Raw genomic sequence first — 16066 nt, forward strand, 5'->3', positions numbered from 1 at the left:
GTGGGGAGTGACAAGTGTGTATTTAATAAACCCTGATTTGTTTACCGACTGAGCACTTAAGACCATAGGCTCCCTGAGCAATGACAGCTTGGACAACAGTCAAATGCATGTTGGGATGCAATGTTACTCTTTGTGTGCACATTGGAATAATGAGTCAGTCCTGAACATTCATTATAATCTGTGTGGGTTTTGGAAGTGGGGGAATATGTGATACCTTGGCAATCAGCTGATGCAAGACCAAGCCTATTTTGTGTAGTAGAAGTTATGTTGGTTTCATATTCCCAGTGCCTTCCCCTCTCCCTTTGTTTCACAGTTTGGACCTTGTTCTCACACTGTTGCTGTTCTTTAGACTCTCAGGCCATGACAGAGCTCTGTTTCAGTGTTACGAGGACTGATAAGTGTCCCATCAATGATGCGGTTGTAAAATAGAAGATATATTCTGCTAGATAAATACCACATGTGCTGTTTGCATGAAAGGTAAGTGGTATTTATTTTTGCACTTTGAATAACTAACTAAATTCTCTAATTTGAAATGTGTTTTTTCAAGCATTTCCCATTCACAGAGAGAAAGTAATTAGTAAATTCACTGGGAGTCATTTTACCTGATTTTTGCTATCTTTTTTGTAGTTTGATATCCTTTTTAGAAAGCTGTATTGTGTTTTAAAGTTGGTTGGTTTGGTTTCTTAACTGAAAATGTATAGTCTTGTAGTGTATAGTAAACTATCCTATATTTTAAACATTACATTAATTGCAGCTTCCGTATAAAGAGAAGTAAGGATATGGGCCATTAGATACTCGAATATTATTATTGCCATTTAAAACTGTTATTCATTTCCTTACTAATCTTAAACTTGTAGATTTAAATTGTTCTAATCATCCACATTTCTTAAAAGTCAACTACAGCACATAATGCTTCCAGGTCTTGAAATATAATTCCAGAGTTGGCAAATACAAGTCTTTCCACAAAGCTCAGTTAAAGGCAGGTACTATTCAGCAACATATGTTGGGCTGACCATTAAGCTGCCCTTTCACTCCGGAGAACAGACATACAGGAGAAGATTTACTGCGCTAATCAAAGCCCTGCCGGCTGCTGGAAATCAACCGTGAATGACATCATCAACCTGTCTTAGCACTGATGGTTTGATTTATAAACTATGCATGTTGCCTGAGAAAGTAAAAAGGAGTACTTACAGTATACAGTCCTACACAGAATGTACAATGTGAATATTCTGACTTTGAGTTTTACCTTAAATGATTAAGTCGATGTGATCTCAGCTGAATTTATTGTGTCCTGGTATGAAATACTGTTTCCTAACACTTACCTCTGTCGAATTAGGTCCTGTATTCTGCTCTAATCACATTTGATATACAGAGCAAAGAGGTAAACAAACATATCAGCATCCTATTAATCTGCCCTAGGTTTGTGAGAGCCAAAAACATTTACAACTAGAAGGGCACATGGAGAGTGCAAACCTCTGCCAAGGCCAATCCAGTCTAACATTGTAATGGATTCTTCTTTGGAACATTCTACACCCTTTCACCAAGTTTCATATAAACCGGGCTAGTAGTTTTCCCATACTCCTGCTGACAAACAAACAAACCAACAAACAAATGAACCAAAGCCAACTGATAACCTCCTTGGCACAGGTAATATAGGCACTCCTCGAAATCTGGTATAATAATTAGACATGGGCTTCTTTTTGGTAAAAGACTATAAACACAGCGCTGGATATTTGATCAAACTTTGGCTAAAAATGCCAAGAGGTGTTTCAGTATTTATATAGCACTGTCTCCGCGTTTGAGGTAAAGCGAGTAGGATCTGTGTGCCCTGCATGGAATGATGATGATGATGCTGTTTACATGGTGTCTGTGCAATATCAAACACAGGCTCTCCAAACACCTTTATCCCCTCTGAGCATACAGGAAGCCCAGTATACTCTGTCTTTAGGTCCCTGGGTGGAAGAAGACTAATTTTGTTACTTGGTATAGAATGATGGATGGATTGTGGTTAGTTTGTAAAAACAGTCACGCTTTGGCGATTTAATAAACAACTTAGGCCCTGGAGGATATTCCATAGAAATGCTCGAGAAGCCATACACTAGTATATGAGACGAGGCCCCTTTTTGCCAAATGCAAGCAGCGTCTTGGAATCCAAGATTTTTAAATTGATGTCTAAACTATGAGTGTCAAATTAGGGATTTGTTGGGTCCTGTATTACCCATCATAAAGTAAACTCTCACAAGGCATAACATTCTCACAAATTAAAACGGTGCTTTCTGGAGAAACACTCAAAGATGTCCTGAGGTGGTAATGAAAGGAATGTAAATGGATAATGTTTTTATGAGGCTGTAGTTGTGTTGGACTCGGAGCAAACCAAACACTGGCCAAGTTTTCCTGGCAGGAACCTTTTATTGGTATTCAATGATAATTAAAAACCCTGACTTATGCATGGCATACTTTTTCTTTTAGAGAGAAGTAAAGTCGAAGTGTAAATAAAGGAACATTAATTAAATGTTAGGGAGTTTAGCGTGGCGCCATGGAAAGAGTACACAACTTCAAAACATGCCAAATTCTAGATGAATCAAGTCTGGGTGATCTGTCATATATTGCCTGGTTTTGACAGGACATATACAGTTTCAGTGACGTGGCTGAGCAATTGAGACAAATCGGGCAAACTTCTCAAAGTAAACACAGGAGAGTCTCAGGACATTTTTCGTTGTTTTTGTTTTTAAATCTGTACATTGCCAAGTAAGTTGACTTGTACTTTCTGTAAACAAAGGGTTTCATGTTAGAGCTCCTTTGGAGTCCTGCTTTTTAAAAGAGGAAGTCTTAACAGTAAAGCTAGCCATCATGGTGCCTTTGTGCTTAGTCCACTGCAGGTCATTTCAGCACTGAAGAACAAACGTCAGACACATTTTATAAGGATATATCATACAAACTGTATTTTGTCTTTGTTTTCTAGCTCTCTGTATTTCATAAAGGTGAAGTAGTTTTTTTTAGCATCACTCACCTTTGAATATAATGAGCATATCACGCCAGCAGGTGCAGTCAATGTTAGAAGTATCTTTACAGCCTTACAGTATATTTCAAATGGTATTGTAAAATGTGTTACTGAGCACGTGTTATTAACCAAATCGAAACCGGCAGATATAACTTTTAGCTTAAATAACTTCTGGCAATGTGATCAAAAGTGTGTTTTATCAAAACATAGATATACTATGCATCATGTTTATATATTTAAAAATAGTGCCATTTGCATCAGAAATGTAAAGAATGTAGAGGTAAGAGAGAGGACTTTTGGGTAGAAGTGTCTGATTGGGCCCTCAACAATGATTGTGGTCTGAACGGTTTCACAAAGCCCAGAGCCAGTTTGTTTAAACCAAACTAATCCAAGCGTGGAGGCAGGACACTGAAATTGCAGGCCTCCTGAAAGGTGATCTGGCAGCAGAGCAACAGTCTAAGAGCTCAAGTTGACATGAGATAAATAAAAATAATAAAAAACAAAATAACAGTGCTGGTTGCCACGTCACCAATGCACTTGTCTGTTTCATTTGAATATATCAATGACAAGCATTCTTGAAATAAGAGGATTTATAAGAGCATAGCAGTAGAACATGAATTAAAGGCTGAAAGAAATCAAACTCTCAAGAAATTCTTCATCATTTGTGTGATTTTACTCTCTGTCCATTATACAATTAGACCTGACAACCTTGTCCTGCACGTCTGCACCAGCAGTGTGGTAATCAGCAGTGTCTGTACAAACCACAGTATGGATTTCAACGCAGGACTGCTGAGGACTTCCATTGCTCACATGTGGCGCAGAACACCTCTTCCAGGCCTGTCAGTTCAGGTTCCAGGCCACTGCTGCCTAAATGGATCCTGATTGGCTATTTAGATAGAGAATTGTGCAAAAGGTTGATATATGAATCACTGTTGCTCCCCCATTTCACACTGTAAAGAGAAACATTAAGGGGGGAAATGCTATCTATGTAAGCTACATGAAATCCAATATGCCTTAGTTGACCTTTTCTTCATGTTTAATCAGTACTCCTACATGAGACGATTAATCTTTGTTTCTATCGTGGATTATTATGACAGTTTGATATGATCAATGCTACTGAGAGCCTGGAAGTTGGGCTGTTTTGACAGAATTGTTTTACTGTTAAGTCTGGTGAATGATGGATGGGTTTTGACATAAAGACTTCACCTCAACCTTTACAGAGTTTTTTTTTGTCTTCCTGGCATCCAACCACTGACATACAGCAGCCATCAAGGCACACGTGTGTACTGTAGGGGCAATTTCTGCTTGAGCAATGTGCAGTCAATGGAAATATGACTTTGCTTTTGGCTGTCAGCAGTGCAGTATTACAGATTTAATATCTATTTGCTCCTAGGTTGTTTGGAAGTCCCCAACAACCTTGTTACTAAGTCTCTGTGGTTTTAAAAAGTTGTTTTAGAGACATCATGTATTGAATTGTTGACGGAAGCTTGACCCCCTAGCCTTCTAAATGGTATCATCCATGCAATTTGCTGCCAGTGAGCTACATCAGAGCAGTCTGCACCACGATAAGTGATGAGACAACTATTATTTTGTTTCATTAATACGTATGACTGTGATTTAGTTGCCAGGACTATAGTAATAGTTTCAGAGCTGCCAATCTGCTTGCAGAACTGCCACTCAGCAATGTGACAGTGCGGAACATGTTTTATCCAGAGTCAGGCACATGCTCTGCAATTTTCTAGGAAACAAAAAGTGAGAAAAAAATATATCCCGATTTGCACTGAAGGTGCCGCACCTCAGAAACCAGTTTATTGCCTCATGTATTATCGTTAATAAGTTGGAAGACTACACTGGAAAAGTGATCAGCCTTAGCTGCTATGAGATTGACACCTAGGGGGAGAAAATAACACCAAGTCCATTAAAGCATTGGCACAGGAAATGGGTGGCCAGTAATGGTGAGATGTAGAAGACAAAGAAAACATGATTTAATGTCTACTTCTGCATGTCAGCAGAGCTTGGTGAGTCACAAGTGTGAGAGAGAGGATGCATGGTTGGCACGATCAAGGCAAAATGATCTTAAACAATTGCAAAGACTTGTTTGGTTGACTTTCCAAAAAACTCTTTGGCAGTGTCGGATGGAGAAAAATCTTTTCATGGATGTATTTTTAAGGAGTTTCCTCGAGTTTAAGCGTCCTCCTCTAACCTGTCTCCCAACCTACAGGGTCAACAGGTTTCTAACATGGCTGCCTATCTGCCCGGCTGGCTGGCCAGTATTGACACATTGTGAGATTAATTTTGTTAGAAAAATGTCATAAAAAAATTTCCTTTTCGTAGCTGAAGACATTGAAAAGTTGCTTTCTTGTGTGAATATATGCAAGGTCAAGGGAGTGAAGCAAGAGCAGATACCAAATGAAACAATTTAAGCTTTCTTTTCAAAACGGACACAGAGCGAATCATTTATTTTGTGCAATGTCTTTTTAGCATTTTTTTATTTGTTAAACCAAATAACTACACAAAATTGTCACATTTTGGAATTGCAACAGATTCAGGTGCATTTCAAATTGTATAGGTGTAACCAACGATAGTTTTCCAAATCCTTTTCAGTGCAAGGCTTTCCTACAGTATGTACAAAGAGTGATTTGTGGGTCCAATCTCGTACCAATCAGAGAGCATATTCATTAATTTGTTTATTTACTGTCGGTACACCAAAGGGGTGCCCCATGATAATTAGCCACTTTACAACAACATTTACTTTAATGAAGCATGCATCCACCAGTATTCTTCGGGCTACTGTTTATTTAATTTCTTCATTGTAATGAAACTCAGATGCCTCATGTTTACACCAGCAGAAGTCATTGAATGTTTTATGTTATTTGCTTCAGCTCGAGGTAAAGTAAACCATACTTGTTTATACTGTTGTTCCACTGGAATCATTAAGACCTTTTTCCTGTAATTATGCTGAAAAATGTGGTTTGCAATTATGCCGTGTCCACTTAATGGACATGTTAATGCCACAATGCTTCTACTGGTGATGACAGTGACAACTAATTGTAATGAGAAACAGTCTGTGAGTTGGTGGCAGTTTAATTACTGTGGTCTTGTGCATAAATATAATGCAGCATTCTAGATTTGTATTCTTTTCAGGTTACAAATGTAGAATATATTAGTGTGGGTGTGACATATATTTGATGTTAATCCGTAATATAGATGTAAGAGTTTGGGATTTCTTGCTCTATTCTTTGTCAGTAGATTTGAGGGACCTCTCTGACTTCCTGCCACCAACACTGGTCGGGTTACGCCAAGGGGCGTATAAAGATTGTTATCTTCCGGTGATCCGTCAGAGTAAATAGGACATCTTCTATACAGAGGAAATGCATGCATTCCTCATGAACTGAGCAGTCAAAAAGTCCAGGACAGCTGAGGATAAGTGGTCCATTTCTATGAATGGAGAAATGAGGGAAAGTGAACAAGTATTGTTTGGTCTGCAATCTGTCTTCGAGAGAGACAATGCCTCTTTGATTGTAGTCTCTGTGGCCCCTAGATTCAAGTTCAATGCCAAGGAATCAATAGGCTGTGGCACAGGGGCCCCAGTTGTCAGAGGTCAAATGAGTGGGAGGGTGCGTTGGTTGTGAGGGGGGGAAATGGGAAGTAGATGTGTTTTAAGGTCAGACAGAGAGATTTTCCACTGAAGAAAGAACACCAAAAAGCAGCTGAACGGTGTAAGTTTTATTTCACCTTTGACCCCAATCATGAAATATGCCAGTGACAATACTCAGTTTTGACAGGAGGTTAATTTAGCATCAAAAGCCACATAGTTAACACAATCAGGTGCGGTGCTGCCGTATAGACACACCAACTTTTCATGTTTGCCATACATTTTCTCCGGCATTGAAGCATTACATGTATTGTTTTAATTGACTTAGCGATATCCCCTTTTATAGAAACATTCTGTCTTTACTTCCTCACTTGCTGCTTACTTACTTTAGTTTTTCATTAATGAGCACATACAGTCGCACAGCCCTCTCTGCACTGATTAGATTATGCAGCAACGTTCCTTCTGATACACATTGTGAGCTTTCTTTGTCTGTCTGACCAGGTGTCCTCTATCAGTCTCACTCACTGTTACTTTGTCAAATCTAGTGAGGACGATTACATTGTTTCATGTGTTGTGCTCCCCATAACAAAATGATTCGCTGTTAAAAAAAGAAAGGTTCAGGTTCAGGTTATTTATTTGTACACGTAGGTAGATTCTGTTTGCAGAGAAAAAGACAAGGGTTTCATCCTGACACTAAAAAAAAACACAAACAACAGACACATCTCTAATAAAAGGACTAGTAAAAGTACCCTGCTCAACCAAATCTCAAAATAATAGGAAAACACTAGTACAAACATGGACATTCAAAATTCACAATTAAATAAATAAATAAAAATAGGCATCTGTGTGACGCTCCTATGATGTGTTCATTTGTGCAATAGCTGCTGGGATAAAACAGTTTTTATACCGCTTCGTTCTACTCCTTGGGACAAGTAACCTCCGGCCCGAAGGAAGAAGCTTAAATTCTGAGTGCAGAGGGTGGGAGTCATCATCTAATATGGAACTGGATAACCGCTTTAACTGCCTGAGGTACAGGGTCTCCAGGTTTAGCTGTGGCTCACCAATCAGTCTGCTGGACCACTACGATCTGACTCAGAGAGTTTCTGCTCTTTAAAGTCAGGTTACCAAACCATGACATTAGTGAAAAAAGACAGAATTGACTCGATAAAAGCACGATAAAACATGATCATCATGGTTTTGTCAATGTTAAAATAGGACAGTTTCCTAAGACAGTACAAACGCTGGTGCCTTCTTTTGCACACAGCTTCACAGTTTGGATCAGAGCTCAATTTTGAGTCAATAATTGTCCCGAGATATTTGTATGATTGCACAAATTCTACTTTCTGATTCTGGATTGTTAAGAATTCATGTATGTGTGGATGTCTTCTAAAATCAATGATCATGTCCTTGGTTTTGCTTATGTTCAGTTGTAGATAGGACTCCTCACCTGACAAAGTCGTCAATGACAGGGCCGTGGCTGGTCTCATTGTCCTGGAGCCTACTAACAATTACAGTCATCTGCATACTTTAAAATTGTCCTATTTTCCCACCTGCTTTTACACATATTAGTGTAAAGTATAAATAATAGTGGCGAAAGGACACATCCTTGTGGGGAGCCAATGGAGGAGCTGACTTGATCAGGTCCCATTTTCTCACACTCCTTGTGTCCTATTAGTTAAAAAATCAAGAGTCCAGCCCATAAGATTTTTGCTTATTTCAAATTGTTCTAAAAGTCTGCCAATTAGAATATGAGGTTGAATTGTTTTAAAAGCAGAGGAAAAATCCACAAATAAAAGTCTAGCATGAGATCCATTTCCCTCCAAGTGTTTAAAAAGTAAGTCAGATAAGGTGACCGTGGCATCCTCCACTCCTCTGTGTGGCCTGTAAGCAAACTGCATGGGATCGAGTGCATGCTCAGTCTTCCTTAAGATTTCTGCTCTGACTAGTTTTTCCAATGTCTTCATTAGAATTGATGTAAGTGCAACTGGTCTAAAATCATTAAGAGTTTTGGGGCCTCTGGATTTGGGAACAGGGACTACCACAGCATCCTTCCAAACCTTTGGCACATGCTGTGTCTGTAAAGACACAAAAATGTATTGGAACACAGGGCTAAGTTCTTTTGCGCAAAGTTTAAGTAGACGACCGCAGATGTTGTCAGGTCCATGACTGTTATTTAATTTTGCTAAACGGAAGGCCTTTTCCACTTCCCTCTGATCTATGTTAAAATGCTTATTGTCTTCAAGTTTAAGCTTCAGTTCAGATATATTATTACTGAAATCAAATGTGTCAAATCGAGAAAAAAAAAGATTTAGGGCATTTGCAAACTCAGCAGCTGAATTAAAGCCATCGAGAGTCACATGGCAGCTATTCTTTGTTTCCCGGAGGCCTGTTATGGTTTTCATGCTACTCCAGACTGAGCCAAGGTTGTTTGCAGCCATTTTGTTTTGTAGTTCAGATTTAAAATTCTGTTTAGCTTTCAGAATTTCTATTTAAAGTTCCCTATTAGCATTATGCAGATCAGAGGCACTTCCCTGTTTAAAAGCTTGTTTCTTTTTCTGAATGCTGGACTTAACCGCCTTTGTGGTTTGTTATTAGGGTATATTTTGACTTGTTTACATGGAATAATCATGTCTTTACAAAAGGCTGTATATGAGCATGGTACATCAACAAGTTCATCCTAGTCGGCACCACAAGACTCTTTAAACATATCCCAAACAGTGCAGTCATGACATTCCTGCAAATAGGCTACAGATTGTTCTGTTCAGACATTTATGTCCTTTGTCGATGTTTTCTCTCGCTTCAAAACTGTTTTGTATATGGGCAGTAGATGCACACAGTTATGATCAGCAGAGCCCAGTGGGGGTAGTGGGACTGACTTATAGGCTTCCTTTACTGACCCATAACACAGGTCTAATGTTTTATCCCGCCTGGTTGGACAGGAGACATATTGATAAAAGTTAGTGAGTGAGCATCTTCAAGAAACCTGAGTTTTGCAAAGTATTACAAATTCAATATTGACTTTGCCTGGCAATTATAATCTTTATATGTGCCTCCGTTGTGTATAAATAGTTTGATACACTAAAGGGTGGGAGACTGCCTAAGAATGAATCAGTCCTGGTCTAAAGGATGTCTCGTCTGAGTATTAGCTGAGACAGCAGCCTCATACTTTATCTGTCTGAGATTGTTGGCCTCCTGCCCACTGCATCGGTTAAAGGAAATAGTGAAAACTTGTGTATTATTGTGGGATTTAATAAGTCCCACCTCACGCAACATTAATGTTTAATTATTTTCTTTTGTTATGCACTGGGCATATATTTCTTATAAAATGTATTTATTTATGCTTTGCATTAACAAAAGGGTCTGATTAGTTTAAAATATAATGAATCCCTGCTATGAACGGTACTTTCTTCCATTATTAAAGTTGACAGGTGAGGGCTCTAATTGCACCCACTCACTTACTGTACAGACGAAGGTATGTGGAAGGGTGGGTACATTCATAACACAGGTATAATTATAGTGTGTGTGTTTAATAGTATGTCTATTCATATGCAGTGTAAATGCAAAGACTAGCCTACGGGGAAATTAGCTATTTTTTTAACATGATGTGTGACAGGAAGGATTTGCGGCAGGAAACTGCCAGTGGATTAAATGTGTGCCGGGTAAAAATACAGGGTACATTTTATATTTTCCCTTAAACATGGTTCCAAATGAGAGTGTTGCCACAAAGGAAGCCACAGTATATCCTAAGCACACCCACCTTGTAACTAAACGCCGGGTCAGACTGTAAGTCTCAGCTGAGGCAATGGCTGTATCAAAGGCTGATTCTGTTGATGTTACAGCCCAAAGACCTAAACCTTCATACATGACAAACTGAGTCATGAGACCCACAATGAATCAGCAGCCTATCAGCTGAGAATCGCAAATATTTGTTTTTAGCTGTGATTATTTTTTCATATGACTATGAATTCAATGTTAAATGCATGTTTGTCACACATATGGTTCAGCTTACAGTAAGTCACTCTTTCTGCCCCTTTCTACGGCAATCACTCTTATAGTTGTGTATCGTCAGATCAGCAGATACTCAGATAAAAGGTTTAACCTCCAAACCACACCTGAGCAAACTCTGCGGGACTTGTGGAGGAATGCTTCACTGCACTGTCATCTGAAAGAGGAAATGTAAAACACATGAGACATGAAAAGGCTGTAATTATTGTCTAAGAGCTGTGGTGAGGTTGAGGAAGGTACACTTTGTGTTGGTGTTGAAGCATATTACATCTACTGAACTCTCTGTAGCTTCAATGGTTGGATTGGGGAATAAACATTCATTTGGTCATTTGTTTCCTAATTGAATAAAACTTCTCAGTGTGATATCAACCACTATGGTATAGACTTAGCCTAAAATAACCTATTCACAAACATTAGATTGTAAATTATTGTGTTCAAGTCGCTCACCTAGCAGAGTAGATTAATGGCTTAGCCCTTGTGCTGACATGTTAATTATACCAAAAGGAAAACATAACTTGCGTTGGCACCTAATGTGGAGAAAGCTGTGAGTTGCTAAGCAGGAAAGTCAATTCATGGACTTCCTAGATCAACAGGTGATCCTGTTGAGTGACATTAGACATGATAGCAGTCAAAAGATTTAGCAAACTTTAAAATGGTGCATTATTTCCTTATTTTGAAATCAGGACTATTAGCAATGACATGACTCAATCTCTGCCCTCATGTACACATGTACTGTCCTGAGGGACTGAACAGAAAGGTGCATGTGCTTTTACACAGTTTCTTTATCTGACTCACCCTAGCCAGGAATGCAAGAGCAATTTCGTCAGAGGCGGTGGACACCAAAAGCTGTCTGAAGTTCATGTAAAGGAGCTCTGTTTGTTCCTACCTGTGAACCAAAGGCTGTTAGAAGGAGAACTGAGGTGTCATGCATGAAAACTATTTGTATCTTTTCCACATGTAGAACGTAAAGGGAAATCACTTCAAATGAACCATTAGATACTTTTTATCGAATGTGGATCATCTTATAATTAAACTATCTTAATGATATGCACATGTTTTTATCCATTCTTAATCATAATAGGGCTTTTAATGGTCTGGCCAGAGTTATCACAGCATATTATCAGCAACGCTCCACTGTTGATAAACAGGGTCATCACTACTGCACCAAATGAGGGAAAAGAACAGTTATGACAGTACAGTCTCACAGGAGGGGTCAGTAAATAAGAGCCAATACATGGAGGGAATTTAACACCTGATTGGTTACTTAAGTTCAGCCCCCATCCAGCACAGCTCTTCTTTTTGAGGTCACTCGGTCGGCATTCCTTGTGCACAGGAATGTGCCTCATAAAAAACGTTACTGATTCCTCAACTTTGTCACACGTTCGCTTCAATGTAGCAATACCAGTACTTGTAAAGTTGCAATCCTTTAATGCAGGCAATTAGTTTGATGGTCACTCTGTTTGACCATGTAAGAACTCATACATCACCAGATTCAAATATTGTTCAATATTACCTATGTTCTGAAGTGCAGGTACCTTTTTGATATATTGTTTTATACAGTATCCATGAAAATTGCTACTTTTTTGTATTATTCTTTAGTATGAACCTAATAATTGCAAAAATACTTTAAACTCTCTTATGAATTCATCTTAGTTTGAGGGTATTTTTTTGTTGGTTTTGTGACCGAAAATGTATGTGTATTTATAGCTGCAAACAATCATTTTATATTTTATTATTGTTGATTACACAATCACTATAAGTAATGAGACATGTCAAATATGAAAGCACATTTTTTGCAATTTTGACCTGGGAAGACTGATGGTATAATATTACAATCTGTTTAATCCTAGCTGAGGATCCATGCAGGTGATACGATCTGCATATCATGACAGAGAGGTAACATATCAATAGGATCTGAAGGGCCCCTTAGATCAGAGAAGAGCAGATGAGCTATAATCCAGGGATCAAAGAGCCACATTCCTGCCTGACCTGTCTACAGACACGCTCTCTGACCGTCCACTATCCTGACCAAGGAGGCCAGCCACCTGCCTGCCCTATTTATGTCAGCATTGGGTGAGTTGTCCTGCATATAACTCAGTTTAAATGTGACATGAAGGATATACAGTTAACCTACTATGTTACTGTATCTACAACTCTGTGCACGGCAATATGTGTGGCTATTCCCTTTATGGCCTAGTAATTGCATTGGCTTTATCTTATACAATGTTTTGGAGATTTAAATGTGATCATTTGCTGCATGCAATCTATTCAAATGTTTTCTATATTACACCAGTGTATCCTTCAAACAACGTGCTAAAGAAACAATTTGCTAAATAAACTGCGCTAGTAAATAGACGTATGGAAATATTATATTATATACTAAAACAGAGGATATGATCACTATCTATTCACCTGTATGAAGTTAGTGGCCGCAAGAAATTCAAAGCATAAGGATGGACAACTTGGATGAGGATCATGGTATATAACTGAGAAAGCCTCAAGTTTATTAAGAAAACACCTTTTTTATTTACCAAGGAGATCAAGCAATTGCTTTGTTCTGCTGGTAAAAAGAAAAGTTAGATTTATCTATTTGTATAGCTGATGGTGAAGAATATTGTACCCAGATCGTAAAGTATGCAGTTATAAAAAACGCAGGTGCAGAGAAATGCCTGTTGACTGTTCCCCGTATCTGTTGGTTTAAATAAGCAAAGCAGCATATATCATCTAAGTCATCTCCTGGCTTTGAGCTCAGAGTTAACCACTGTAATATATTTGCATAGCTTCAAATCAAACATGCATGTTATCTGTGTTTGTACTGTTCTGGGTATCAGACCATGTTTTTCCTTGGTCTGAATGCATGTCCTCTTCAAGAAAACATAACATTTGATGATGTTACTAAGCCATTCATGCATTTAAATTAGGTATGATAACTTTGTGTTATGAAAACACAAACTGGTTTATTAGTTTACATCTTTAAAAAAAAAAGGATTAATACGTGACGGTTTAAACATTAACGCCATGTAGATGAAAAAAAGGAGAAAAAATAAATGGAAAAGTACACCCCGTGCCAAACTGACATATATTTACATAGACAAACAAGAATGACAAACAAATCATGCACCTGTTTCTACATTGTCTCCCTGACTCAAAAAAGATCTGCTAAAGTAATAGCCTTTCATACTCTGGCTGTCGACCGGTTTCAAGTTTAATTCAATCTCTACACAGTCCAAGAATTACGAGCTGGCTGCTGCATCAGCTCTGGAAGCTGAGGATCCCTCCCTGAGGTCATCTATCATTCTTGTTGTACATGATAAGTAGGCCCAGGAGAGCTGCAAGCAGGCAACAAGATGAAAGTCAACACTAAAAACATTTGGGGGAGAGGAACCTGAAACCCACCTGACACCAAAGCGGAGTGCACTTCCTCATTTCTCCTTCCAAACCGGCTCCCCACGTTGGAGATGACAAAAGCCTTGAGGCCGTAATGCTTCGCAGCTTCTAATCTGAAAGCCAGTTCTGGATAATGTCAGGGTACTTTGCTTATTTTCAAATTTTGTATTTATAATATCTTCTCCTTTTTCGCCCCCCTGAAAAATCATTAGTGTCATGGTTGTCTTCCTCTTGCACATTTCTCTTTTCCCCAATGTCGCGTAAAAAGCTTTTCTGGCTGAGCACTTTGTCTTAGTGAGAGATGAACGCCTTTTAACTTGAGATTTATCTGACAATAAATATGTTTACAGGAAGTTGTGTTTTTTCCCCCCAATATGACTTTTTATATACTCTTCTCAAGTATAAAGCATAAAGCCTCCTAAAGTCCAATTGTAACATGCCATCAAATTATCATATCGTTTTAAAAGAATAATACTTAATCTAAATGAGCCTTTAAATAAACCTTTTTTTATACACTTTTTATTATCTGAATATTTTATTAAACAGATTCAGAATATAAATTATATTTTCACATACAGTATAGGCAAGTCACAACAAAGAAACACAATAAAACTAAACAAAAAACGTAACACAGATCTAAGCATATCTTATAAAAAAGATAATTCATTATAACAAATCAAGTGCATTTTTTATTAAGAACTGGGCACATGATACATTTACAGTTTGAAAATCAAGTTGCAAGTGCGCTCTTGTGATCATACATGCAATAAATGTTTCTAAATTTTCTCGCATCTGTTTTGCATTCCTGTGCTTCACTTTCTTAAGGACTTATCAGCGGATATAAATCGATTTCAATGTATCTGCAAAAGGCTAATAACGATCGACTAGATACTGGCCTGCCAAATGTGTTGGTCTTGCTCTAAAACAAACACGTATATACACACAGAGGACCTTTGTTCTACACTAACATACAGTTTTACAGCAGCTACCATCTGAGTCCTAGACAAAGACTTTGAAGATTCGGGATTCACTGCTGTTACTCACCCAGTGTGACTTGTATTTCAACTCCTACACAAAGATCTTTTCTCAACTCATCTAATGATGTTTACTGATGTTTACACTCTTATCAGCTCCATTCACTCATGTCATTTGCTCACAAAGTCAACAGATCATGAGGATAGCAGTTTTATGTCTGGGTTGGGTGGTTGTGTTTTTATGTTGACGTGTGTAATTCTGTCCCTATTATGCAAATGTAGCTTTGTACGGGGGGGATTCACCTTGGTTCAGTTATGGGACCCAATACCAAAGAAACAGGAGTTCGTTCCCAGCCTTGGGCCATAATCTCTTCGTTATTTTAGATTCCATGAAACAGCAGAAAATAAATACTGTATTCAAATGACATTCATAGACTCATTCACAGGTTATTATAAATATGTTCCTATGTTCTTCTTGGCAATCGTGCCGTCATTTGCACTTCACTTCCAGAAATGCATAATAAGTGACGCAAAGAGATCACTGTTTATCATGTGGCATCAGTCCTTAAATAAATAGATTTCCTTCATCAGCCTGCTTTTCCTGCTCATTAAATCTGGAGTTGGGCTTGTTTATTTAAAACTGGTGAAAAAACACACGCAGCTTGGCAACTCCCTCCCAGCTCTGAGAGCGAGATGCAGCCCGCCTCAACCCATGTGAAGGGTCTTTTGAGTTCCAGCCGAGTTGATTTTGACCCCTTTTTCATTCCCTCCTTCCAATATTTAGATGGATCGGAAAAGCTGTTTACTCTATGCTGCACGCCTGACGTAAGCTTTAGTGCAAAGGGCACTTAAGAAGCCACACCAGTAAAACCAGTCTGACCACAGATGTCCAAGGTAAATCAATGGAGTCATCTGGAGGCCACGATGGCGACCGAGGGCCCAATGAATGTCAGCTGACAGGGATACTTGTGCTCATTGACAAAGAGATCAGCCTCATCATCACCCCTTGAATCAAGTGCAGGGAGCATGACCCCATTTTTAAATGGCACACCTGCTGCTGATAATGAAAAAAGCAGGAAAGATAAGCTATGACTGACTTCATAG

The 16066-nt window shown here is 38.6% G+C and overlaps 1 long non-coding RNA gene across 1 annotated transcript in view; it reads left to right on the plus strand.

Moving 5' to 3' along the window:
- The first annotated feature begins 367 nt into the window (after positions 1-367).
- LOC307016094 overlaps positions 368-16066 on the plus strand; it is a 32245-nt gene continuing 16546 nt past the window's right edge. The window contains exon 1 of the long non-coding RNA XR_013801760.1: positions 368-477. This is a non-coding gene — a long non-coding RNA (uncharacterized lncRNA). The remainder of the gene's footprint in view (positions 478-16066) is intronic.

The sequence above is a fragment of the Notothenia rossii genome (assembly GCF_949606895.1).
Source record: "Notothenia rossii genome assembly, chromosome: 8".
Classification (NCBI taxonomy): Eukaryota; Metazoa; Chordata; class Actinopteri; order Perciformes; family Nototheniidae; genus Notothenia; species Notothenia rossii.